General features: G+C 43.9%; 1 long non-coding RNA gene across 15 annotated transcripts in view; it reads left to right on the top strand.

Moving 5' to 3' along the window:
- The window catches only part of LOC114017453 (uncharacterized), a 153579-nt gene that overhangs the window by 101736 nt on the left and 24969 nt on the right, over nucleotides 1-26874 (top strand). For 3 of the 15 annotated variants that reach the window (XR_008734323.1, XR_008734324.1, XR_003562517.2), the window contains exon 3: nucleotides 22901-23033. The exons of 3 other annotated variants lie outside the window; for them this stretch is intronic. This is a non-coding gene — a long non-coding RNA (uncharacterized LOC114017453). Of the gene's footprint in view, nucleotides 1-3543; nucleotides 4781-13306; nucleotides 13460-22900; nucleotides 23034-26874 lie in introns of those variants that run through there. 9 more of the 15 variants (XR_008734330.1, XR_003562516.2, XR_003562519.2 and 6 more) reach the window with 9 other exon arrangements.

Genomic DNA, 26874 nt, shown 5'->3' with positions numbered 1-26874 from the left:
ATAGAATAAGGGCAACATTCACTTCTACCTTGCATGTCCTTGTCACCTAGGAAAGTCCTGAAACTTCCTAGTCTACAACTACTGGATCAGGAAGATTTGTACGTGCGCACTTTTGTGGATTAATAACATGCTGCAAGTCAAAGCATTTTTGGAAAGTTTTAATCTCTACTCAAGAGCACAAAGAATGTCAGCTGTTTACTGCTCCTTAATAACATAATGCTATCACCAGTGATAAGAAACAGGCCACTGAGCCTGTTCTCAGTGCAGTTTTGGGGAGATAAAATTACCTATCTCATGGTTGTCTGATGCTCTGCATCTCGAGCTAACTGTCCCAAAATGGAACTCACCAAAATGGCCAGTCACGGAAAAAAATGGCATCATTTAATTGTGAAGTCTGCTTTTTTGTGTCTAGTGACCTCAGGAAGCAGACTGGCAAGTGGAGGATCAATCCTGTGAAAGGGTTGAGCCTGTGCAAAACTCAAGCTAATTCTGCTGAATCCAGTTCATGTTCACTAGAACCTACTCAACCGCTTCTTTCTCTTTCATTAGTGGACGTGGGTCAAAGTCCCTGTTGATAAACTTTTCATTTTTATCATTGAAGTGCTATCTTTTCCTTGCTTCTGTCACCTTCAGGAAAGCTGTTACCCAATTCTGGGTGACATTTGAGTAAGCAAAGATTAAGTAATAGGCAGCAACAGGGGATGTGTGACACTGCACTGAGAAACTTCATCTCTGATTAACAGCAGGTTCCGTAAATGCTACCCATAGCAGAGGGACCACTGGATCCTTCCCTGTCTGAAGTTCCTTTCTGGACGCTTTCCCCACTCAGTTAGTGTTTGTTCTTCTGCAACAGCAAGGAAATGAAGAAGAGGAAGGAAAAGAGGCAATGAACACACATCTAATGAGGAAGGGGGCAGATTAAGGTACTAGAGGTACCCTTGAAGCTTATGCAACTGGCCTGCGCTCAGCAATCACAGTGTCCAAACAAGGCATCGAAGCAGCTTTCCTGTTAGACAAAAGCCATGAGAACGAAAAGAGAAGTGGAGCCCTTTGGGTTACAGGAAAGCAGCATGGACCAAGCAACGCCCTGTCCGGACAGCACAGGCCCTGCCCTTTCCCCTCACCTATCATATTGTACGTCTTTATCAGTCATAGAGCAGTTTTGGGTGTTGTTCAGCATCAGCTAATGACGGGTATCTTTGTCCCAAGTGAAGCAATCTGAAGACCCATTCCTTTTGTGTGACTTACCTGGAGGCCTGGGGGCAATTCCAGAGACCAGTTTTTCAGCCTGTTCAGACTGTTATTTTTGCTAAATGAGAGTCTAATAAGGTAGAAACTTCACTTCAAACAGAAAGAAAGAAAGGGCCAGAGTCCCCTTCTACACATAGACTTTAGCCAAGTCCGTAAAAGAAAGAAGTCCTGCTTAGCCAGGAAGGCTGAAGGCTACAGAGTAAGTCTGATGTCCAGCTGCCCACTGTCAGTGAGCCCCTCATTCCTGACCCAGAGGAATCTCTCCTATGCATGAGAAAACCCTTTGGCTGATCTTTGCACATTGCATCTGGACCCCAAGGATTTTCTAGCATATTAGTCACCTCTTTGTGTGGACCTCTGAGTGAGATGAAAAACCTTTCCTCCTCTAGAGGTCCAAGCTGTCTATAATTGATTTGTGGTAACTGCTGCAACCATACTTTTGAATGGCTAATCAGATGCTGCATTTTTTTTGTCTGAAATTACATTATTTTTATGCACTGTTGTATTTTTGCCCAAGTGTTTGAGCTTTCCAAGTGCCCTGAATATCAGGTCCAAAGTAAACAATCTTCTTTTTTTCTGTTGTATATGTCGCCACAAAGTTTAAGATGGACCAGGGAACACACTTGGAGAACAGCTGTCAAGACAAAAGATGTCAGACTTTGTATTCTCATTGGTTTCTTAGACCTTTTCTTTATTTAATTGCGTTGAATGCAGTAATTCTTTTAAATTCTTGTTGTACTTAATTGCCAGTGACAGAGCTGACGTTTTAGTTTCTGGGCCTAAAGAACAACTTGCTTTTTGCAGAGTATGGAGTGTTATGTTATGCTTGAGCTCCCTGTTCAGTGCGAGGGCATCTGCTGAAGTTGAAGGGCTATGGTTTGAAATGAACTTGTTTGCAGCTTAGAGTTCTGGAAAAAAGAGATTGGTTTTGCATGCTGCTACAACACAAGCCATCTTTATCTCCCAGTGAAGTCTGTAGGACTGAGCTCCATATTGGGAGTGGTCAGCATCTTGCTAAGTTAAATTGTCATATGATTGAACGCTGAGACTGGAGAATACCCTCCAATACACCTAAGCATGCATTTAAATTATTTGTGTGTATTCTAATGGTGTTTATGAGTCCCAGCCTGTTCAGCAGTACTCAGTTGTGCTGGGTGAAGTACAAACACAGAGTACAGACCAACTGGTTCTGTAAGTGTGTGCTTTGGTTTTGCATTAGGGAGATATATGGGGGTTTTTGAATGTGTCAACCCCAACACTGCCATTCAAGTGAGTCAAAGGTACCAGCTGAGTGGGTGGATTTTTACAGAAGGCCTGGCTAATTTTTAGACCATTACTAACATGTAGTTGAGGAAGATAAGATAATGAACAGTATGATCCAGTCTCACGCTGCAGAGTGCAAAGAGTTCAACTGCTAGAGTTAAGAAAGAATTATTTTCCCCATCTATGTCATTGCACAATAGCAGAGGTGCTTGAGTGAGGGGATGTCTGAACTGTTGGGTGTGGGGTTACGGCAGGAGGCAGGATATCGGTTCCACATGCTGTGGTTTATTGCTGACCAGTATGGACAATGCATTTTTTCTTATGTTTCAGAAGTAGGAACTGTATAACTAGTTTTGGAAAGGCAGGTTTTCCCTTCAATTCCTAAATAGCTAACAAAGAGCATTAAGAGAGGAGCTGCAGCCCAGGGAACTGCATTGCAAGAGCAGGAGTCTATTCCTATCTGTGCTGAGAACAGGCTCAGAATATTGCCCATGGTGACTTTGTCCAGGTGGGATGAAGCACCTTTAATGCTTGTGAGCACTTCAGATGAGAAGGATGAAAGATTGTAAAGAAAGTGAATGTTTAATATTCGGATGCACAAACATCAGCTACAGGGTTTAAAATAAGGGATTCTTTCCACAGTGTGGTTTAGGTGGATCAGTGTCATCTCTTGAAATAAGTGATCTTCTAATTTCAGCCTTACCAAACATAACATCAACAGTTATTGGGTTTCTGTATGATTATGAAGCTGTTATGGACTCACAGAAAAGTACAGAAATGACCCTTGTTTTCTGTACAAACCACAGTAATTATCTTCTATGTATGTATGTGTGTGATTGCAGGTAAGAATTATCTTGCAGAGCTCTGGAGATGTTTTCCCAGCCAAGAAAAATGGTGACTTCTACTTCAGCTCTTATTTCACCATCCAAAAAAAGAGAAAAGATAGAGAAGTTGAGCAGTGCAGTGCACATAACTCTCTCCCTACAATAAATATTTTGTAAAAGCAGGCTCCATTTGGGTAGTAATTTATTTTAATTTTTATATGCAGTCCTGTGCAGACCCCAGACTTCTTTACTTTCTTTGGATACACTGAATACATCTGCTAATACTCACATTTACAAGCAGTGTACACATACGTGTTTAGATGCCTGAATATACTGTTATAGCACAATTTTTCTTGAAGTGAGATTAGAGCATAGCGCGGGTAATTAAACAGTGATCTCTATACAAATTTAAAGGGTTGGTACATACTTTCATATGGAAGCACAATTACAGTAATTTTATGTGCATACTGGCTGCATAAAAGCATGAACGTGGTTCTGAAAACTTGGGCCTGTGTTTTGTATGTGTGAGTGCTGTTTGCACATGCTAATGTCAGGCTTACTCACCTGGAGAGGCTGCCTTTGAAGCCCTACCGCTGCAGAATTGCTATGTAAATGTGCCTGCGCTCCAAGACTCGGTAGATTTTCAAATGATTTGAAAAACATTCCTTGAAAATTAAGACTCTTCTTCCCATCTCCTGTTGGGCATTGCCAGATCTGAGCAATACATAATACACAGCTGAATAGATGCATTTCCTTTTTCTTCTTCCCAGATTGTGCTGGAGTTACACTGGAATGCCGCAGCGCTCCAAGCTATGGCAGTTACAGACTGTCACCAAACAAGCTATTTGTTCAATTTATTACTAACTCACTTACTATTCATTGTAACTTAACCATTGTGCAGACTCAAGATGAGCTGATTATATGAACAGTTCATTCCACACAGTTCTGTGAACATCAGGAACCAGCCATCCCGTAGATGTAGAGTGTGCAGTACTGGATGATGCCGTAATCCATTAATTTTGTGTTTGAGCATATTTTGGATTTAACTGTTCCTTATCCTCCTTTCCTTGTGATAACGCGAATGCTTGCGAGCACACTCCAGTATTTTTTTCATCACGATCAGGCTCCAAGCCAGAGCTGATGTCAAGGATCCGTGTAACGAGAACAGCAGGTTTCCTGTAAAAGGGATTGCCTGAATGATGGCCTGCGTGCCGCATCAGCAGGGACATGAAAAGTATGAAGACACTGTTTTGTTTTTGAAAGTCTGAACTCAAAATCAGCTGGGAAAGCAACGTGATTCCAAGCGACCGCTTACAATGTAGGTCAGTTGAATGCAAAAGTGAAAGCACATGTACCATCAGATTCCCACGTCTGGAGGGGGAGGGGATGTCAGCCTGCAAGTGCAAAAAGCCCCACAACTCCTGCGTGACTCGTGCGTTGCGGTGAGTAACACGCACGGCCGCTGCGTGGGTGGCAGCGGCAGGGGGCGAGCGCCGGTGCGGGTACGGGCCCGCCGGCGGCGGGACTGGGAGCGGCCGGCAGCGTGCGCGGTGTGCGCCTGCACGTCCGCCCCAGCTCCACAGACTGGCCACGCTGAGGTTTAGCTGCAGCAGCAGCACCACCATCACCGCTGTGAGCAGCCCACCGCCTGCGCGGTGCGGACCGGGGCAGGCTGGAGCAAGACCCTCTGCCCCGCGGCAGCAGGTCCCCGCGGGCGCGCAGCCCCTCGGTGGGAGCCCCGGAGCGGGCAGGGGAACGGGGCAGCGGGCCGGGCTGCCTCCCCCTGCCCCGGGCCGGGCTGCCTCCCCCCGCCCGCTCCGGGCCGCGCTGCCCTCCCTCTGAGGCAGAGGCCGCGTTTGCTGGAAGCCGAGCGCGACGGGCGAGCCCTGGGCGTCGCGTTGCAGGGAGTTGCTTTTCGTGCTGCTCCAATTAGGTGATGCAGTTTCAGTTACCAACAGACTTAATTGCAGTAACAGTAAGCGCCTCACCACTCACAGTCATGTGTTTCTGGTTACAAGAAGCTGAGCGGAGCCGGGCCGAGGGAAATCCCCTAAAAAGGCCAGCGCGGGGCTGTGCGCACCGCCGCCGGGACGGGCACCGCTGGGGGACTCGGCTCGGCTCGGCCCGGCTCGGCTCAGCCCGGCTCGGTTCGGCTCGGCCCGGCCCGGCCCGGCCCGCCCAGTCCTCGGCTGCAGCCACCGGCCCACGGGCCGGGCCCTGGCACCCGGGGCTGCGGCGGCCGCGCGGGGACGGGAGAGGGTGCTGCCGCGCCGGGCTGGCGGGGCACCACCGAGACGGAGGGGCCCGGGGCTGCGGTGTCGTGATACCGACACCGCGAGGGGCGGTGGGAATGGCGGGAGTCGCGACAGGGCATCGCGCCGAGCCCAGGGCCGGGCCGGCAACACGTTTGCACTGACCGTGCTGCGCTTGCCTGCCCCACGCAGCCCTGGCAGGCCCCACTGGCTGGAGGGGTTTAAAGTTACCTATGAAAATGATCTGGGAAACAAGTTGTCTTCTTTTTTTTTTCCCCTCCCTGTGGCTGAATAAAAATGATTTGTTTATACAGAGTCATTAATTTGGATGAAGTCTTATGTATGAATTTTAAATGGATCGCTATCCCTCAGTGGCACAGATACTCTTCCAGGATATGAGTGTTGTAATGCAAATTAATTTTACTTATTTCCAAAGTGGATTCTAAATTAGCATCCACACAGGGAATTAATTAGGAGTAGCTGTTGCCTCCACAAAAAAAATGATCCTTGAATCCCGCAGTTCTTTAGGGGTCGTGGAATACTGCTGCAAGATGGGACTAAGATGCCTGAAATGTCCCACTTACCTTGTAGTCATTGCTTTCAAAAAGTCAGAACACACTGAGCATAAAGGCTTTCTTCATACTAAACCAGAGATAGATCACCCTATTATCAACTTCTTCTAGACAGCATAATGTGTTATTAAAACTTCCTAAGGGGGTATTAAAAATAATTATTTCTGAGGGTATGGAGATGGGAATATGTTGCTGTGGGGTGGGGTAAGGTGAGGTGTGAACTTGCCGCATATCACCTATGCTGTGGTTTGCCTTGTGTGCTTACTTTTACCCTGTGGTGAACGTGAAGCTGCTCCAGTATGAAAGAGGAAGTATCTCTCTGACTTGAGACATCTTGGTAAGCACCGCAGCAAAGCAGTAATATTTTTAGCTCTCCTTAGTGACTTGAGGATGTTTCTAATGCTCATGCATACATCTAATCCGTAAGTTCTGTCAGGTTCTACCTACAGTAGTATCCTACGATAACGTGTTCCTCCATTTGACCGACAAGAGCTGTCAGAGCAGGTGATGAGTGCAGAGTTCAAACTTGGGTGCTGAGAGAGGCCAGCCTGTGAGTAATGGTCTGTCACTGGCCTCAGACCATGAGCTGTTTGCATAACTTTGGCTCAGAACAAACCCAAGCCGAAGATGATAGATGATGCCATATAAGCTTTCCCAGTTGCTCCAGTTGGCTCATTCCAGTCCGATCCAGATCAGCTGGGCCCCAAGGTCGTTAGCACTCTAGAGCCCTTTATTGGCAAAGGTGACGAGTTTGTGGCCTGCCTCCCACTGTTCTGAAGGATGACAAAAGGGAAGGTAAACAAGTAAGAGCTATCTGCTACTCATGGCCTACTCTGAAGCTTCAGCAGCAGGGAGGAGAAGGGATGAGCCCGTGGTAAGTTACACAGGCTGGTGCTGTTCCTTCAGAGAAGCCACCGCCCAGTCGGTGTCTCTGGTGTGCATGTGATTGCTTATGCACAGATGAGAGCAGTCTCATACCCCTCAGAATTTAGCCACTTCCTAAGTTTGTGGTTTGGTGAGCAGAATAGTATGTTGTGTTTGTTGGCCTCAGAAAGTGACTAAAATTAGAAATTGACCTGGATGTGATTTCCAACTTTTTTGGACCAACTCTCATGGCTGGCATTTCCACCTTATTCTTCCTCCTTGCCCTGTGCATTAGCCACTCATGTTGCGGGGCTCAAAGGAAAGCAGCGGTGTCATTGTACCTGACCACTACCTGACCTCCTAAGAGCATATAGGAGGAGCATATATATATAGGACTAAAGTTGGACATGCAGGACTAGCCTACAGCTAGCACCTCACGTTGTGCCTACCAGTAATAGCAGGAGCCTGACTCAGCAACACAGGAATACTTTCCAGTCCTGTGGTCTTTGTGCTCCAATCCATTCTGCTGGGCACAGCACCAGCAGTTTTGACAGACACACCTTGCCTTTCCCCCCCTCCCTTTTATGTATCTGAAGCATTGAGAGGCAGTAGCACTGAGGTGAGCACACATTAATTGGGTTTAAGATCTCCTACAGGTAAGCTGTTTTCTTCATCCTTAGGGGAATTCTTCCTGCTCCAGGCAGAACCTTTTTCCTTGGCAAATGGTAGCAGCCTGCAGTACATCTTCCCTCTCCTTCCCTCTCCCTTCCCTTAGGTTTGACATTCAGAGACACTGAAGTCATGCAGACTCTTCGAATCCAATATTCATCATTAATCCCCCCTCCTCATTGCCTGGCTTTCTCTATTCCCTTGGAAACTACCACTCAGGAGAATCATGGTCATGGGGGAACTGTCTGAGTCTCACAGAGGGTTCTGGTAATACGCCCACCACTCTTCCCCATGGTCAGGCTTGGGCTGCTCCGCTCCACTATATTTTCACTGGGGTGAAAAAAAAAGGAAAACATTAGGTCAGCAACTCAGAAAACCAGGGAAGGAAAAGGCTTCTTGGTGAAGGCAGGGGCCTCCAGCAGATGAAAAGGAGAAGGAAGAGCAACTGTACCCAGCCTGTGACTTAGTGAATGCTGCCACACATGCATCTGAGTTTCTTGGCTGAGACTGTGGGTCACCATTCCAGTGGGTGGGGAAGGCTGAGCATGAGGAAGGCACCGTGTTGTATGTTCACACTCTAGTGTTGGTAAGGGTCTATCAAATCATCTTTTCCCCATGCTTATGTCTGTTCCTCTGGGCGCAGCACTGATTGTTAGGGCAGCTATGGCCTCCCTCCTTTTCTCTCTTATAACCATACATTCATGTGTCCTAAATGTGGCAGCACTGGTTAGAGTGTAATCTGCTCTTTATACTGAGGTCTGACCTGTTACATTTCAGCTTGCTTCTCTCAGAATCCTCCATGGCATTTATTATAATTCTGGAATTCAGGCAAAACCTCTGTGACACCTGAGGAACCTCCTCTTTCCTCCAAGGATCCCTGATGTTCTGGGAACTGAAGACCATCTCATCTCAATTCTGTAGTGAGTCCCTCTCCAGACTGTCTAACCTGAACACTAAAAGATACACGAGAGGAGATTTTTCATTCTGCATCCCTAAGTGTCAGTAGGGTTTCATTGTTCGTTTGGATTTAACCCCTATCCATTTTATGTTGAAGGTCCCAATAAATCCAGAACTACAGGTCCTGCTTACTTCTGTTTAGATGGGGATGTCTGTCAGATCCTCTGGACACTGAGGTTAGGCCCTTTGGAGAAAGGAGAGAATTTCAGTCTTTCTAAATCTCTGAACTTTGTGCTCATGTCAGGACCCAGGAGGGAAACAAGTTTCAGGTGGATAGGGACTTTGCTGAAAGTATGTAACCAGTCTCTTACCTCAGTGACCCCGTATCTGGGGGAGCTGCAGTTTATAAGCAAACAGCAGCACTAAAAATAAATATGTTTTGCCCCTGTCTCTATGCTGTATTTTGTGTGAAAGTATGGCTGAGTGGGTGGACTGACTTTTCCTTGTTCCTTTTTCTTTCCTTTTTTTTTTTTTTTTTTTTGTTTAGCTTAAAAATACATTGTCATTTTCACGAGGCATGACCCACCCCAAGGCCTTTTCACTTCTTTGTTCTGGAGTGGGTCTATAGCTTCTCCCTTTCAGGCAGCCTTGGCTTCAGGCATCTTAGCAGAACAAGGGGTTGCTGGTCGAATTTATCTGTGCAGCTTCTTTTTTCCAGCCAGTTCTACTTCTGGTACACCAGTGCAAGTCTCCCCCATTCTCCTCCCTGCTGCCTTATCGGAAAGCCAGCCTAAGACCCATATGGGCCACCTGCCAACACATAGCTCTGCGCTAACATGGGATGAAACTCTTGATACTGCCTTTTTTAACTTGTTTTTCAGGTAGTTCCTACCCTTTGAACACTGACAGTTTTCAAACTGTTATTCTTACAGCTCACCAGGTCTAAACCCCAGCCTCTGAACTTAAATTTGTGTGCCTGTTTTTTGTGGGCTAGGGTAAAACAGAACAGAACTTTGCAAAGTGCCTGAGCTATTCAATCCCAGTGAATTCCGCTAGGAACTCCTACACATGTGTAAAATACTGCTTCCAAGGTTTGGGCACAAAGATGTTATACTTTGTCCATGAGTAATTAAGCTTGGATCTCCCTGTGACAAGACATCTGTGAGTTCCAGAAGTGTGCTGGCATGGCTGCGTGTCCTAAGGTGGGCCAGGGTTATCGGGGTTAATGGTAACAAATGGATTTTGCAAAGGATATAAAATCTTACATTTTCCAATCAAAATCAATGTGTAGGAAGTTGGAAAAGTCCTTTGTGTGGAAGGTCATGTCTGCCTATGATAAGAATCATGTCAGCCTTTAAAGTACAATGCTATGTGCTCAGCATGGGCCTTTCTGGAAAGAATGAAATGAAGTTCTAGCAAATTGCCAGGCTTGGCCTTGCTATCCTCCATCTTCTGCCTCATACCCCGCAGCCCACAGTTCTGTGGCACTGTGTGAATGCTTGCTAGATGCATCGGTGGTAGAAAACATCCCTTCATGAGATTCTGCTGCAGAATGGCAATTACTGTATTAATCTGAGACAGAGGGGGCTAAATTAGAGCATGGAGGCATGAATCAGAATGCCGTTCTGATCTGATGTCCAGTGATAATGCTAGTTTCAATTCTGCTTGGAGAAACTTTAAGTGTCTAGCCACCAGTTCTTTGGTCTCCTCCCAGAAAAAATGATATTGCTTGTTTGTTCACTCAGATCACTTCCCGCTTTGGGAATAATGCACAGTAGAAAGAAAAGGAGGTGTCCCATCAGTTTGAAAATGGAGTCTTTCAATGAAGCAGAAAATAATCCCACAGAAATGTCCATGTATGTGGAAGACTTCTGAACAACCAGCTAGAACAAAGCAGTGAAACCTGATCAAAGAGAACAAACTCCATCATTTAAGCTGGTTTTGTAATTGTAGTACTTTATCAACAAGTAGATATTGCTGGAAGGGCTGGCTGACTGGGTTGTGCAGATGTGTAACATCTGTGCGCATTTGGCCTCTGGAAAGTGTCCTAGTGATGGTTCATTCCAAAAATTTTATTGGTTTTCTAGCTTTTCTCTTGACCGGATAAAGGAAGAATGTTTTTTTCCAAGGTCATTTTTGGTGAAAGCGTTTTCTGGTTTAGATCCAGTAGACCAGGGGAGGCAGACTATAATAGCGGAATTAGATTTCAGTTCTCCTCAGTAGAGGAGACCATCAAAGCCTTGTCACAAGGTTGTGTCATTGATGACAATCTACCTTGGGCACACAGATGTGAGCACTGCTGGTCAACCGACAACAGAGGGAACCAAACCCCCAACCCACCGCTTCAGTGTAAGTTCTTTAGAATGTAAAGAAATCAGGAGTCTTGGTCAAGAAATTAATACGGCTCAGAGGTCAGCATTTTGATCTGTTCTGAATAGCACTGGTGAAGGCTGGGGCTCCGTCCCAATGTGCAGGGCTGGCTATTATGTGTGCATAGGATCAGGATGAAAAGGCAACAACATCAGTCACATCCCATTCCAAATCAGATCTGCATGTGGAAATGGACAGCGGACCTTGCTAGCTACAGTCAGCAAAACAGGGGGGGTGAAGGTGATGTATTACCCCCATTGTCATGATACAAAGTGTGACTGTCCCACTGAAGTGTGACATGGTCCCATTAGGTCAAGCTTTATGTCCAGTAGAGAATTTCTCAGCTCTGCTCAGAGACATGAAACCATCTCCTGAGGAGAGGTAGGTATTTCGCTTGCGTTATGGCTGTGAGGACCTGTATTTGTGACACACACTCTGAGTAAGTGACTGTGCTCTCCTTCTAAGTCTAGAATTTTCTCTGATGTAAAAAGAAGGGCCAGATACCAACTACAGTAAGAAAACGCTACCTATTTTTTCTTCTTGGCTACACTGTGATCTTAGTGTGTTCACCTTCAGAACCCAGGATACAGTCTAGATTTTCCCCAGAGCTTTACCAGTGCAAACCAACTGAATAAAACATGCACTTGTCCACATACCTGCAGGAAGGAGAAGGAACAACACAAACCCCAGTGGCTTTGCTGCTTACCCTCTTTTTGATGAGTATGTTCTGTGGTTTCTAAATTCCTTCCTTGTGTTAAGACAGTGGACAGGTCCCTCTGTTAGTAAAACATGTATAAAGAGGTTTTATTCTTTTGTGCTCACCATCTAGGTTTGGATGGGTATCTTCTATGCGGCCCCAGCAGGATACAGTTCATGAGAGGCCTTTCTCTCAGCTCCAAAATTCAGGGAAACCTGAACTTTGTACAGGGGAGGGGAAATTTATCCCCTAACATGTTCCTCCCTGACAAATCCTGCTTTCCATCCCCCACTAGCAGTAAGCTGAATGATCTTTTATGAAATACAGACTTTATGGGTAACTTGGTTATTGATCGTTCAAGATACTGGTTTTTTTCAGAATGTTCCTTTATGAGCTTGGGGTGGGGAGAAAATAGCAACATACAGGCTAGCTTAGTGAATGATTTAATATAAGTAACTGTGTTTTACATTTACGCACTTAACTTGCACTTGATCCAAACGTCTGTAAGTGCTTTACAAAAAGTGATATCCCCCCATTTTGTGGAAAGAGAAACTGAGGCACAGGTTCAGCTCAGTTATTTGTCCAGTATCCCTGCTGCTAGGAATAGAAAAATTAGTTGTCTCACATGAGAATCATTAGAAAATACATACTGTCTGGAATATTACTGAATTCTGAAGTCTTAGGAACAAGTACAAAAGTTTTAAATTGGGCAAGGAAGTTCTTAGCTTTCTTCAGCCATCGCCAGTATGTAATATCTAATTTAAATACAGCAAGAACATTAATTGGAACTTAACACTGTCGTCTTTTTCTTCCTTTTTCCTTCTCTTTCAAAATCCTTAGATTTGGTTTTGTTTGTATTAATCAACCCTTTGCACCTAAGGCATTTATCAGCTGCTCTAGCCTTTTTGTTTCTTGTTAGTTTTTTTCACGGTGTGCTGATCTCTTGTAACTCATTTCCCTGTACTGTGATTTGCACTATGCAGTTCCAACACCTGGGCACTCTGGGAGCATGTAGCCTGCGATCCGGGGGGGGGGGGGGGGTGGGGGGTGGTATATACCCGACACGTCTTGAACAGCCTCCGCCTCCTTGCAGTGGCTGCCCATAGGTTCTGTGGTTTCTTTGTTTTAGCCTGGCAAAGTTCCACTGCGGTGAAATCAGCTCAGCCCCGTGAGCTGGCAGATGCATGGATGGTCTAAGGCTGGCCTTAGCTTTTGCCTTATTTATTTTGTTTGCTGATGGATAAGCACTTTGTCCCCTTTGAAAAGCTGACCACTTCAAAATCCAACCACTCTCCAATATCTGATTGCACCACAAGTCCTGGAAAGTCTACTGACATTAATACGCATCTTGAAGGAAGGTTTCAGGAGGTAATTTGAGCTGGGGTTTTTTTTGCAAATCATGTGTGTACCAATGAAAATGACTCCAAAGACATCCTGACTGTATCCATATTTGCACAGTAGCTAGTTTGCACAGTGAGTTTTCAGATCTGTTTGTCACCACTACTACACTATAAACGTTAAACAGTAATGGTAATCATAAAAGCACCATAAAAGAGTCTACAGATTGCTTTGGCTTGGCCAGATTCACTTTGGGGTTTGGATGTTTTGGGGTTTTTTGACTTAAAATGGTTATCTTTTGGTATTTAGCATCCGTCCTGTTTAGCTGGCTTCCAGCCAAGCCCTCCTTCCACTACAGGTAAAACAGACCAGCCGTTGGGTTGACAGCCTGCTGTACTCGCCATGAAGAGTGTGGCCACCTCCCCCTGTGGAAGTGGGACTTTTACCTCCCTAGACGCAAAGGTATGGCACAAGATCCCATTTTAAGTGCCACATGAGATTCTGGGAATACTCTCCCTGGTCCCAGAATACTTTTAGAACTGTTTATCTAAGTTTTCTCATGGTATGCCAAACCACCAGGTGTTCTGTATGCCTGGGGCCATGCTTGTTCTGGAAGGCTTCCTTGTTTTTTGTTTGTACAGACAGTTACCGTGGTCTGGATAGTGGGTTCAGTGTGCCTCTCCCAGTGTTATATGCATATATCCATTGATTGAGTGAATCTTTTCATGCTTCCCCACGACGACCCATGTTAGGATTACTATGACCACATTTCAGCGTCCACTTCCAAGGACTGCAGTGGGTGCTGGACAGGACTTATGGCTCTTTAAGCTGTGTCTGCCTTGATCATTTTAAATACTACCTGTGGGCATTTCTTGCTTCTATACAGCCCATTCCTTCTCAGTCACCTGGGACCTGAGCTGTGCGTTTTTAAACGTTTCTGTTTAATGTTATGCAGCAGCCACCATGTTGTTGTCAAGATGAGTTTATTACAGTGAAAACTGGGTGAGATTCCATGGCCTTATGTTATGCAGAAGGTCAAACAAGATGTCCATCACATCCAGGAAAATATAAATAGAAACTGTACAAAAACCAGCAGAGGATGACTGAAGGAGAGGTGGTCATGTGAAAATGCCCCAATTTATGTGCCCAGTTTGGGAACAGAAGGTTAGGTTGGTTCCCCACATACAGAGAAATACATTTATTTGGAATTAACCTCTGTAAGATAATTTCTTCTCTCTTTCCCTAAGTGCTTAAAGCAAAAAGACCCTCTGAAGTATACAAGAGCAGAGTCCCGTTCAGTCCACACAATCAGCAAAGTCATTCTTTTCCAGCTCCCAAATGAAACAAGCAGCTCTGTGGTGCTGTCTGTCTCAGATGGTTCACATACCAAATTGTTACTGGATAGAAACTAGAAGAATTATGAGACCAGGAAGAACAAATAACACTTCTTTGGGTATCACATCACCACTCTCATTTTTGTCCTTTAGAAAAACAATTAACTGCTTAATTGTTTTGTGCAGGTGACCATCACAAGGAACAGGCACAAGCGGCTCTTTGGTACCTGGCCTAGGTGGTGGGTTTGATGGCAGTGCTCTGTCTGCTCCTCCATATTTACACACGACTAGTTTGTGCCTTTGCAGAGATTACTCTCCCTTTTCAAACAGAAAGCAATGACTGGATCAAACCCAACATTGTTTAAGAGTGATCTGTGAGTCTGTGGTTTGTTTTCTTGTTTTATTTGTAAAGGTCAAAGACATAATTTTTTTTTTTTTTTTTTGGAGGTAAAAGTTAACTTGTACTCGGGTCTTTCACGGTGCTGAGCTGGAGAGGAAGTGAAAAAGTAGGTCTTGGTCAAAAGCACAATATTTCTTTGGTAGTTTCTCTCATCAAATACGTGCTCAAAGTGGAAGCTGATCACGTCTCCCTGTGAAGCCACTTACCTTCCTTTAATACCACAGTCTGCCTGTCTAAATGTAACCACCTGGATTTGGGTTTAAATCTAACAAAGCCTCCTGTTTCTGACCTGATTTTTCTGGAGTGCCAAACTGCTGTAAACTTCAGTGAGGTGTGTTTCATAGTAAGCACTGTGCAGTGCTAGACCCGTGCCTTGTCTGGGATGTGAGTGAGCCAGGCAGGAGGATCTGGTGTGCTGGAGACTGGAACGTTAATCTGCATTGCAGCATGGGGTTCGGATTGAGCAGCCTCTCTTTAGGTCCCTGGCACAGTGACAGAAGGAAGAAACTACTCAGGACGAACAAATGCTTCCTACTTCACTGGGGTGAAAGAGACCTTCAGTGGATTATTCTTAGCTGTTTTTCAAGGTAATAGCCAGTGTGAAATTCTTAGTAAGGGATTGCTTGTTACAGGCAAGTCAGTCTTCCGTGCCAGTGAAATGTTCTGCTGGGTCTGATACTTCTGTGAGGTCTTTCAAGGTTATTTACTTGGCTATATCATAGACATTGTACATAAACACAGATACAAATAGGCTTAAGAACTAAACTCCCGTTTTTTACAACTTTCTCAGTGCTCAGTAATAGCTAAATGACGCAGAGAGACATTCAAAATAAGAGTACAATTGTTATTGAACAGGACATCTTATTCATCCGAGTATGTCACATTTTTAAAATGTAAGTATTCAGAGGTGCAGAAGCAGTTTCAGTGAATGTTTTGTATTGGGGAAAAAAAATGAGAAAATGTTTTTGAAACAACATTTTTAATTGACCCATCCCCTTTCCCCTCCCCCCCCCCCCCCCCCCCCCAATTTTCAGTTTGTGAAAATCACCAACATTTTTTCCAAGGAGATACCAGGAAAGATTTTGAAATCTCAAAAATAATCAGAGGAAAGGAAAAGCATTTCCTGCTGATCTCTGCTTGGATGCTTGGGGGAGTATGACATTTTCTGCAAAATTGACAGAAACCAGGTTGGATTTTCACTGCCTGCCGGGCAGGTTTGCAAACCTGCTTGATTTCCTTGCAGCTCACCTGCCCAGCTCCTAGGGAGCCTGCTGATAGACAGATGAAGAGCTGAAAGCCAGAAGCCCATCTCTCTAGCTCTTCAAATCTCAGGGCTGTTACCTATCCTTTTCTGGACATCTGAGAGGAGTGACTGCTCTAGCTCTATGCAACCCATCACTGAACTCTTTCAAGCTAGGTCTTCCAGGTTAATGGATCTCCCATAACCTGCTGGGATCTTCAGGATCTCTGGCTCCTGGGAAGCCTGAGAGGCTTGTGCTCTTTAGCAGACTTTAACACTGACCCCTCCACAGCTCTCCAGGCAGGATGCATGGGACCAGCGCTCCCTGAGGGCTCTGAGCTCTAGAGGCTTGCTTGCTGGTTCCCACCTGTTGTCTCCTCCAAGGGTCAGGCAGCTATTTCCCCCAGAGGGCAGGTATGCAGATTCTCCAGCTGCACTGTAGCATGTCCAGCTTCAATTCAAAGTTATCAAAATTTTTTCAGGAATGTGAATTTGTCCACTAATTCATGGTGATTTCACTGAAGAAACTTTTGAAATTGAAATGAGACCAGTTGAGGAATATTCTTCAGGTTGTAAAGTGAGAAAACGCATGGGTTGAGATAAAGACAGTAATAGGTAAAGCAAAAGCCATGCACACAAGCAAAGCAAAACAAGGAGTTCATTCACCACTTTCCATCAGCCGGCAGGTGTTCAGCCATCCCCAGGAAAGCCAGGCTCCATCACTTGTGGTGGCCACTTGGGAAGACAAATGCCATCAATGCAAACATCCCCCTTTTTCTGAGAAAAGCTTCTTTTTCCTCCAGCTTTACATGCTAAGCATGACATTATATGGTATGGAATAGTCCTTGGGTCAGTTGGGGTCAGCTGTTCCAGCTGTGTCACCTCCCAGCTTCTTGTGCCCCCCAGCTTCCTCACTGGTGGGGTGGGGTGGGGTGGGGTGAGGAGCAGAAAAGGCCTTGGCTCTGTGTAAGCATTGCTCAGCAGTAACTAAAACATCACTGTATTATCAACACTGTTTTCAACACAAATCCAAAACATCGCCCATACCAGCTAATATGAAGAAGAATTAACTCTATCCCAGCCAAAACCAGCACAGAAGGCCAGCTTGTGACATCTCCACTGAGTGTGCAAGCTCTGGCAGAAGGTTTGCCATGTGCTCAGAACTGTGTTTGGGACCACACTAGCTCATTTTGTCCAAGCAGTTTCATTAGCTCCTGAAACAAGCTGGGGTGGAGGGTGAAGCCTAGAGAGAGTGTTCCCATATAGTTCTGCCAGTGAATCACCGAGACCATGTGGAATATGGCTTGCATTCAAATGGTTGACAGCGTTTAACCTCACGGAGCTCTCAGACACCAGGACCCGAGTGCTTTAGCTTTTACTAAACAAATACTTTTAATGATTTGAGCCTTAACAGGAAAGTCCAGTGGGGGCTGTTGAACTTTGGAATTCGCTGCAGGGGGGCACAGGAGAGATTAGAGGCCATAGCTAATCAAAGAAAATCTGCTTGACGTTGTACTGCTGCTTGCACAGCCCCCAATTCATATCTGTGACTCCCTTCTGCCTTAGAGGGAGCTGCCTCTGCAGACTGACCCTTTCTTTGCTGAGTTTCCTATCAAGATCTTCCAGGACAGCCTCTGTTTCTCAGGCTGTGAATTCCTGTCAGGTTTTTCAGGGACCACTTCCCTCCCCCCAGCTAGTTGTCCCAGTTTTTGCACCGCTCCTGTTTTGAATCAGCACACCTTTTTCCATGGTTATGGGGTAAACTGAATTGTCAGCTGAAAGGAATTTTTCAGCTGTTCTGGTTGACTGCACAGCTGTACCAAGAGCTGTGCCAGCAGCACGGTGAGTGTGGAGGGTGGGGGCTGCCTGTGCCACCGAATGTGAAACCACAGCCTCCATCGTTACAACTGAAAAAGGCTGTGATGCCAACAAACCGCTAACGGCAAAGACATTGGCTAGTTCTTCATTTTTCTTGCAGGTAGTGGAAGATAAAGATGGGCCTTCAGATTCTGTAGAGCCAAGAGCTCTTCAACCCAGTAGGTCCAGATGTTGAAAATAGAAAGCCTCCAAACTGAAGTGCAGGTGGTGGGTTGGTTTGTTCCAAGGTTTATTCCAACCCAGCTCTCACTAGGGTCTCATGTTAGCGTTATGGGCCTTGGAGGCTTTGGATCTGTGCATGATCATAGCAGATAGAACTGTGGAAATGTGAAACTTCATTTGCCCATAAGATACATGTTCCCACATCACTGCCAAAGCTCATGCATCTGGAACTCAGCTGGCAGGACTTTGTGGCATTGCTGCACATCCACTTTGGACAATGTAATCTGCTGTACTTTAAGCTGTTTGTGATAGTTGGAGGTAACCTGGATGACTTTGTACTGAAGTAGATGAGACAAATGCACACTGTTCTGCTAACTCATCTTCCCTTAAAGCACTGTGGAGCAATAACTTTCAGAAACAGTGGTTAAGATGTACCCAGAGTGAAGCAATATCTCAAATAGCTTCCTCTGTTTCTGCAGTGTTTCTCTCACCATGTTCATAAACAGGTTTGCAAATGCTTAACCTTGTGCTGTGCACCCACACTGATCCCTCTCAACTCCTTGTTGCTCCTGTAATATTCAGATTGATGGGCCTAAGCACCGGAGCACAGCTACACACCAAACTATCTTTTGGCTGCATCTGCATCTACATCCCAGTTGGAACATGTCTTTTAAAAGGCAGCCTTTTGCAGTTTCATACTTCAACTTACCAATTAAACTGCTTATCAGTGTGATTCTATCAACAGGAAACTGGTAAGAAAAAAAGAAGTACCCAACCCATATACCACGATGTTATCTAATCTCTATCCAATCTGCTTTCTGATTGGGGACGCATGCAACAGACTGCAGTAACTGTATGTCAGAAGGTCAAAGAATACAGGCAGGGGACAACAGTACAAATAGCTGGTTGGGACTCAAAGAATCCAGAGCTGCAGCAGATTTTAAAGCTGCTTAGTAATCAAAATATCTCACTGTACAAATCTGCCTTTTCCTTGTGGTCATAGCTCTTCTGTTTTGTAGTCGTTGGGATGTTCATCACTGCATCAGAGATGTGACAAGAGTGTTCTGAGCACAGAAAGGAAGATGGAGATAGGGTTTTGTCTTAAACCATGTACCTGTACTTTGCAGATGCAGAAGAAAGTGGTTTCACTTACTGTAAAAGAGACTTTTTTTGGAGTGAAGTCAGTTCCCAAAGTGTTCAGCTGTTACAGTTGTGTGAGGATATAAGACTTAGCTGAAAGCTTTTATAAATAAAAGAGGTAAAATTATATGTAGATTTACAGTTGCTATAAATTGGAAATTGTTAATGTTTGTAATTACAGTAGACTGCTTTTGGCACCTGGAAGACGCTGTAGAACTACTTTGATTAGAAAAGATTCAGACGCTACCTCTGGTGCTCAAAGCTCTGGTGCACAAGTTGAGGTTGTGCTCGCCACAGACTGAATGCCAGCTACCATAGCTGAAAGAAGGCCCTTATGTCAGAGCAGCCCTGGCAAAAAGGAAAACCAGCAGATCATCTCCCTCACCTGCCCTGCAGAAAAAGGTGCAGTAACAATAACAGAATACATGCCAAAGCGACTGACCAGCTGAAACTGATGGCACAACAATCTTGTCATCCCTTCCCACTGACCCCAGGCTTGCCTAAAACCTCTGCAATCCAATTATTAGTTTTAATCCGATTGTATTACTGCACTAAGCATATTATTTAAAGACTATACAGGTATGGTTAGCTGGAATATGTGTGAGGCTTGCAAATTAAATGCATTAATGAAAGTGGACATGGGTGCACGTCAACAATCCATTTATAAGGAGTGAGGAGCAATCGAAGTGGGAAGACTGAGAATGAGAATTTAGAGTCAAACAGTTTCTTAGGATTTTATTTCATAGATTATGGAGTTAACTAATTCCTGGTTCAGAGACTCTTTTCTTGGATCTGGTAGGGGACATCCTGATAGCAAAAGAGGCTAAAGCCAAATGTGACTCAGCTCCCTCATGTGCATAATCCTGCTGCGCTTGAGGTGTCAATAAATGAAGTGGGAATAGGTCTTAAGTGTATAAAGACCTAGGGAGTTTTTATTCAGAAAAAGTAATAATTGGAAACATTTCCTTAACTGGTCTAGGAGTTTAGCAGACTTCACTAGGAAAATCTGTTATTACAAAAGCAGCAGTTGCACACCCTGAAGGACTTCAACCCAACTGTCTTTCCTCTATCTGGAAAGACTGATTTAATTTTTTTCTGGCTAAGGCACTTCTTGGTATGCTATTTGTAAGCAAGTAATTATTTCAGTAAAATACACCGTTGATATCTGTTTTAGAAGGAGAGATCTTAAACATTAAGATTGGTCTGGTGCAGAGATAAGAAGATACTGCATTCCACATCATTGTGGCGCTGCTGCTTTTAGCTCTGCCAGTATCACAGTTACAGTATGAATACACGGTGGAAATCACTTCTTAGTTTGGCTGCTGTTCCTCAGTGAAGAATTGTGTACACAGAACATTGGTGCTTTTTATTTTTACATTAAGTCTATGAGCTGAACTCATCTGATGATGGATTTTAAGTGGTCCTCACATTATTTGGATAGCAGACCATCTGGGAATCTTGAGTACAGCAGATACAAGCCAAGGAATTGAAAATTTGGCTGTATGAGATGGTGAATGCAATTCCAACTTGTTGCTTGAGTTGGGGAATGAAAATTAAATGTGTGTGATAGAAGATGTAGCAAATAAATAAAGATGATTTAGCCTGCAAATGCACTGCTGCTCCATATGTAGTGAATGGAGCTGACGTGGGATTTAGGTACTCCTGCTTCCTTCATCACTGGTGTCTGAATGAACTAGAAAAATTGTGCTGACTTTTTTGTCCTCCTCATTTCTGACTGCAAATGCAGATGATGCACCTTCGGGAAGTTCTATAAGCTCTCCAGGAGCAAGGGTATAGGCATTCTAGGGGTGTGTGATGTATATAATTCAGAATGGATGTCGGGTCAATGTTTATTGATTAAAAAGGCTAACTTTTCTCTTTAAGTATACGTGTCTTTCTAGGATTTTGGCCTTCTGTTTTTTCTTACTGTTTATATAATTGCATCATTGTTTTTCCATTTCTCTCTCTTTTTTCTTTTCTTTCCTTCTTTTTTTTTTTTTTAAGCAAAACCTCCACTTTTTTTTGCAGAAATGCCCTGAGTCTATGCTGGATAAACTTAGGTTTTGCAATCACTGAAACCTATGAAAACTGCCTTGTTGTCTATTGCTGTTTGACAGGCAACGTTCAACCTGTGTTACTGGTGTCATCTCCTTGGCCTGGCTAGCTGTGTACTCACTTCCCTTCAAGTGGTTAAGTTAGTGGTTGTTTTGTGTCTATAATTTAGCTACGGAAAGCAGATCTTCCCTAGCAATGTGGTACTAGAAAAATCCCTAGAACTATTTCATGTTTTTTCTTCCCACTCGGTATTATGAAACATTCATGATAAGTTACTGATGCTAGCAAATGCTGTGTGATGATCATGCATGCACAACAATATCAATATGCTTTTTATAGCATATAGGTCTATAACAGGAGGGTATAAGAGAACCACCTGCTGTGGGTGACACAGTGGGGTGGCACCTTGCTCTTCCCATTGACTGCTGCCATTTCTGCTCTTTCAACCCACTGTTTTAGCTAGAGGAACGCCTAGAGGACATGAAGAGGGAGGAAAGGAATTTAAAAAGGGATTATTTGTATCACTTTAACTTAAAAGTTATACCGCTAAAGGATAACTCTCACTTCACTTGTGTAAAGGTTGCCTTTATCAGTGTAACTTACCATGGTAACTTACCAAGTTAATTTAGTCCTGGTCTTTGCAGAGCACCTGCTCCAATTCACCTATGTTTATGGGTTTGGGTATGAATCTTTATGTAGAGATAGTTGAATGGATGTGAAAATCCAAAGTGAAATGGTTATACTAAAATAACTCACACATCTTTCCTTATTCTTACTTCTTGCTCCTTACAGCTTGGATAGACTCCCACCAGTCAGAACAGCACAGTTTCACAGAAACTCTACTGGTTGTGGGAATCAGCATTCAGAGCTGGTTCTGGGAAGCCTCCACTTCCTAAAGCATCCGCTGAGACTCAGGGCCAGCTGAGGTGAAGAGAAAGCTGGAGAAAATTAGGTGCTAAACTGACACATTCCAGCTAAAAGTAGATCTTTCTGAAGTTAACTCTGAAGTTAGGTCCTTTTGCAGGTGCTCTCCAAGCTGTGCTGTTCCCCAGAGTCCATGTCATGGGGAACTTAGAAAGGCAGACCTTCTCAGAGGAGCCTCCTGGAGACAGATGTGTTGGGATGGTTTGAGCCTCAGCGAAAAGCAGTGGTTATATAAACAAAGCATCCTGTCCCCTGCATTTGAAAGAGAGTATTTTTGAAAGGAATGCGCCAAAACCCACAAGAGGTGAAGGGACATGTAGAGCCGCCTACACCCTCCATATTCCTTACACACTCAGTCACTGCAAAAACAAACAAACAAGACGGGACTGGCTTTGCCAAGATGGTTATAGAGACTGACTCAAAGAAGCCCAGTGTCCTGGCTGTAAACAAAAGTGAATATACATTATTTGGAAAATGAAACAGATTGATATGAAAGCTGTGTGCAAATAAAGGATTAGAGGGGAGGAGTGGCGGCAGGGCATGTGCACATTACCACTGAAAGGTGCCTAATGGGATAAGTGAGGCTCTGTGTGTTTGTCTGGGCTCAAGCCTGTGCTCATATATGTGTCTAACTGAGCGTGACTGCCTACGCACAGATATCCACCCTCTCTGAAGGGAAGGACTGCAGGACAGACCTTGTCATTTCAGCTGTGGGGACAACTCCTGGTCTTGTAATCTTTTTTTTTTTTTTTTTTCCTGCTCTACCATAGGTTGTTGGTGCTGCCTTGAGCAAGTCACGGGTGTGTACTCGTATCCATGTGAGCACATACGTGTGCCTGAGTACCCATGTGCATTTCTGAGAGCGCTGCGTGTCTAAGCTTGCATGCAAGTGTGTTTATACAGGTGTGTGCATAAACATGTGTGATGCGTATGTTTGTGTGCAAAATATGGGTGTATCTGTAAATTTGTGACTTTGTAAGTCAGTGTTTCATGGAAAATGTGTGTTGTACATGTGAGTATGCGGGAAGCTGGTTTTGTGTATAGGTGCTTCCTGCCTGTATATAGCTGCTTGCCCATCTGTGGATGGGGCTCTTCCATAGCAGGGAACACTGTTTCATGCTTTACAGACCAGTGGCAAAAGAATGATGCCAAGTGAAAAGCTTATGCAAATCTGAGCTATTGATTGGAGCAGGATAACTACAGTTCCCTAATGCAACAAATGAGGTTTTGCCTCATTTGTTTTGTTGAAACCTTCCCTGCGTTTACATCAAACTCTTTGCAAAAGTGGAAGGTGTCAGTTTGGTTCCACCTGCACTGGGATTCTTTAATCTGCTCTAAGTGCAACATGTCCTTTGGATACAATTACAACTCAGATGTTAAGATAAGGCTGTATCTTTTCTGCATCACTTACAATCAGATTATTACATTATATTGTCTTAAACATAGAGGTCCAGTAGCAGCCCAAGAGCTGAACGCAACTGGGAGCTCCCTAGCACTGGAGGAGGAGACTTTGGCAAGAGTGGCTCTTAATCTCATCTGTGACAAATAGGGTCTGCATATGGAAAGATCTCAGACTCCTTGGGCTTAGTAGTTACAGTGATTGAGCTCTGAAGGGGGTTGGTAGGTGTATTTGAAGTTTATGATTTTAAAGAGGCCTGTACTTCACCTACCCCATCTTAATGATAGAACTGATTGCCTAACTGGGATGCTTAAATTTATTTCCCCCTCTTGTTGTTGACGTTTCCCCTTTTAGGTATCTGATTGTTTTAACATCTCTGAGAATCTTACAACACTTAATTTTCAAAGAAAAACACTTCTCTGTGCCTAGAAAAACTGTCCTTCCCTTCAGAAAATACCTTGTGTATATGCAGATGTATGTGTATATAGATGTATGTGTATTTATGAAATAAGAGTCTGATTATTATCTGCACTAATGCTGTGTACTGCAGTATTCGGTTACTACGTCCTGGCCACATCTAATAGGTGCCGTGCTCAGCAGTGTTGCATTTCGTGGCATTGGTTGCTCTTGTATGATGGGACTGCCTTGTGGGTACTCGGTGGTATCTTCTGTTCACAGATGCAGTACCATGGTATACTGTTTCCTGACGATGTTTGCTTTTAGTAGTCCTATCATCTAGGGCAAGCGCAGGTAACAGAGTTTACACAATTCCTGCTGTTTAGCCTGGCCTGCTTTGTAGCACTGGATTATGGAATGTATGTTGAGAGTCCAGGTTTGCCGTGTAATGATAACCCTGTCCAGTCTTGCAATTTCTTATTGGAGCTGGGAATTCTTCTGTTTGAGAAATTGATCATTGAACTTCATTTTGATCTGCTGCATCTGTATACAGTGCCGCGTTATATCTGAGTGTAGAGCTACATGGTTTTCAACATTTTGTGAAATAGCTGTGATTTCTTTGTCAGAAGGGTTTAGTCCTTGGTTTCCCCAACTATAAAATTAAACAAATCCCCAAAAATAGCAAGTTAATTGCCAAGGACTGCGTAGTAACTATGATCAGTGCTTAATTGGCTTTAGATTCCAGACAACATGTAACAAATTACCTTCAGTTTAAGGAATCCATCTTTCTGCAGGCAAATTAAAAAAACGTACAGACAGATCCTAATGACATAGCAGTGATGTGGTGTGTCTCTCTTGTGTCATTTAAGTGCACAGCATTGTGGTTCACTTGTGACTTTATAATTAAAACAATTCAAAATAATGTTTAATAATTTTAACTATTTTACATATTTGTTCAAACAGTGGCCCATTCTTGAAAAAAAAAGAAAGGAAATTTAAAAGCATAACCATGTGTACAAAATACTTATTGCACAATTTTGCATGCACAATTACCCTGATGGCAAATGCAATTACACACTACCTACCTACAGCTGTATGCACAGACTGGCAAGTGCTCAAGTCAGGATTTTTACATAGTCTGGTGAATTTATTTGGCATGAGAAGACTTCAGGAATGAAGTCTCCATCTGTGGACACAAGCAGCTAATCTTTCTGTAAGGTATGATTCTCTCCTAGCTTCCCTTAGAAGTGAGAATTCAGTTCCATCCCCATTGCTTGTTCAGACATTGATCTTTTCCCTGGAAAGCAGTGATGAGTTTTGAACTTCATGATATGTTCATCTGTCCCTATGAAGCAAATGACATCTCACTTTAAATGACTTTATTATCTCTGATGTGATTTGAGTTTTGTGATTTGAGGACTGTTCCCTCCATTGGCAGAAATGCCCTAGGTCTGTTCTGAGCTTTGCTGTAGGCCCTGAGAGTGTTATTTAAGCTGTTCACATGGTTTCACTAGCTCGTGGTGCTTTTCAGGGTCTTCATGTTCTTTGTTGGTCTTTTACTCTGGCTTAGTCAGGACTTTTTTTTTCACTTTGACCAGAAAAGCCTTGTTGTTGCTAATTGGCTCTTGCCCAGGTGACAGGTGTAGTGAAGTACTGATAGTCCAAATTTCAAAACAGGCCAGATCCAGATTTCCAGTGTTCAACACTTGCCATTAAAGGTCACATTTTCAAGGCAGCCCCCCTCATTCTGAGACTTTTGTAATTGAATGTCAAAATGTCTGGTGCCTTGCAGCTCTTTCTGGGATGCTAACGGTAGATTTTTCCAAAGGGCTTGGTACCTTCTTGGAAAGCTGAATGAGGTCCTCAAAATACTTGAATTCATGTTACTTTTCTTCCAACAGGTCAAAAATACTGTGTGACAGCGTGAGTCTCCACAAATTATTTGTTAAGTCTATCTGACACAAACTGGCAGAAAAGAGACAGGGTTATGGATGAAGCTGCAGCTGTTCTTCACCCTGTAGGTCAAACTGAATATCTGTAGCAAATCAGTAACCTGGGGGTTGGGGGGGTAATTCCTGTACAAATTGCTTCTATCCCTTCAGTGTCTTGAAGGAGATGGAGTGGGGAAGCATTATTGTTATTATTAGTAGTAGTAATTACTCACCTGTTGCTAAGTTAGGACTCAGTGAATTTTGGTGACTGATTTTAAAGGGAATCCTGTGTAAGTAACAAGTGAGTAAGGAAGCTTTTAGAGAGTTGAAAGCTTGCTGTGGGTTAAACTGCGTGTCCATTTGCTGCCTGTGGCTGAAAGGAGCTAGACAGGAGCCAGAAAGTAATTTTGCTCCATGGGAGAGCACTAAAATTATTTTTCTGGCTTACACAAGGGATCTGATTCTCCTGTCACTTTTGAAGGCTTTGTAGCTATGTAATCTTATCTGAGCTGCTTAATTTACTGTGATCCAAGTGAAAAGAGAATTCAGGGTATTGCCTTTATGAGAAGTGAGCAAGCAGGAGCAGTACATATTTGTCTCCATGTTAGCCTTGCTCATTTTACTCCGACCTTTTGTGAAGTTCTTACTTCTTGAGCATCTTCTATCAGTAAATAATTGTTTTCAGTATCTGAAAAGAACGTGACTAACATGATTCGTTGCATGAGTATATGGTGGGAAGAAAGTCCTCCCATTTGTGAAATGACCTTAAGCAGTCTGGCCTAGTGATGGACTTCTTAAGGGAAAGAGGAAGGAAATTGCAGGGCTATAGCTGCCCTCCCATGTTAAACTGGTCAGTTCCCATGTGATGGAAGAGCATCTGGTTGATTATGCAACCTTCCCTTCTATAGAGCAATTCTATATGCTCTACTGAGATCTTTGCTGTATGATTATTGTTGTGGCCTTACTGTATATACCTTACTTTGTCATTCTTCCCTGCTTGTCACTTGCATCAGAAAAG

This window comes from Falco cherrug, chromosome 10, assembly GCF_023634085.1.
Source record: "Falco cherrug isolate bFalChe1 chromosome 10, bFalChe1.pri, whole genome shotgun sequence".
Taxonomy (NCBI): domain Eukaryota; kingdom Metazoa; phylum Chordata; class Aves; order Falconiformes; family Falconidae; genus Falco; species Falco cherrug.
The sequence above is the reverse complement of the archived record's forward strand: the minus strand, read 5'-3'. Positions and strand labels throughout refer to the sequence as shown.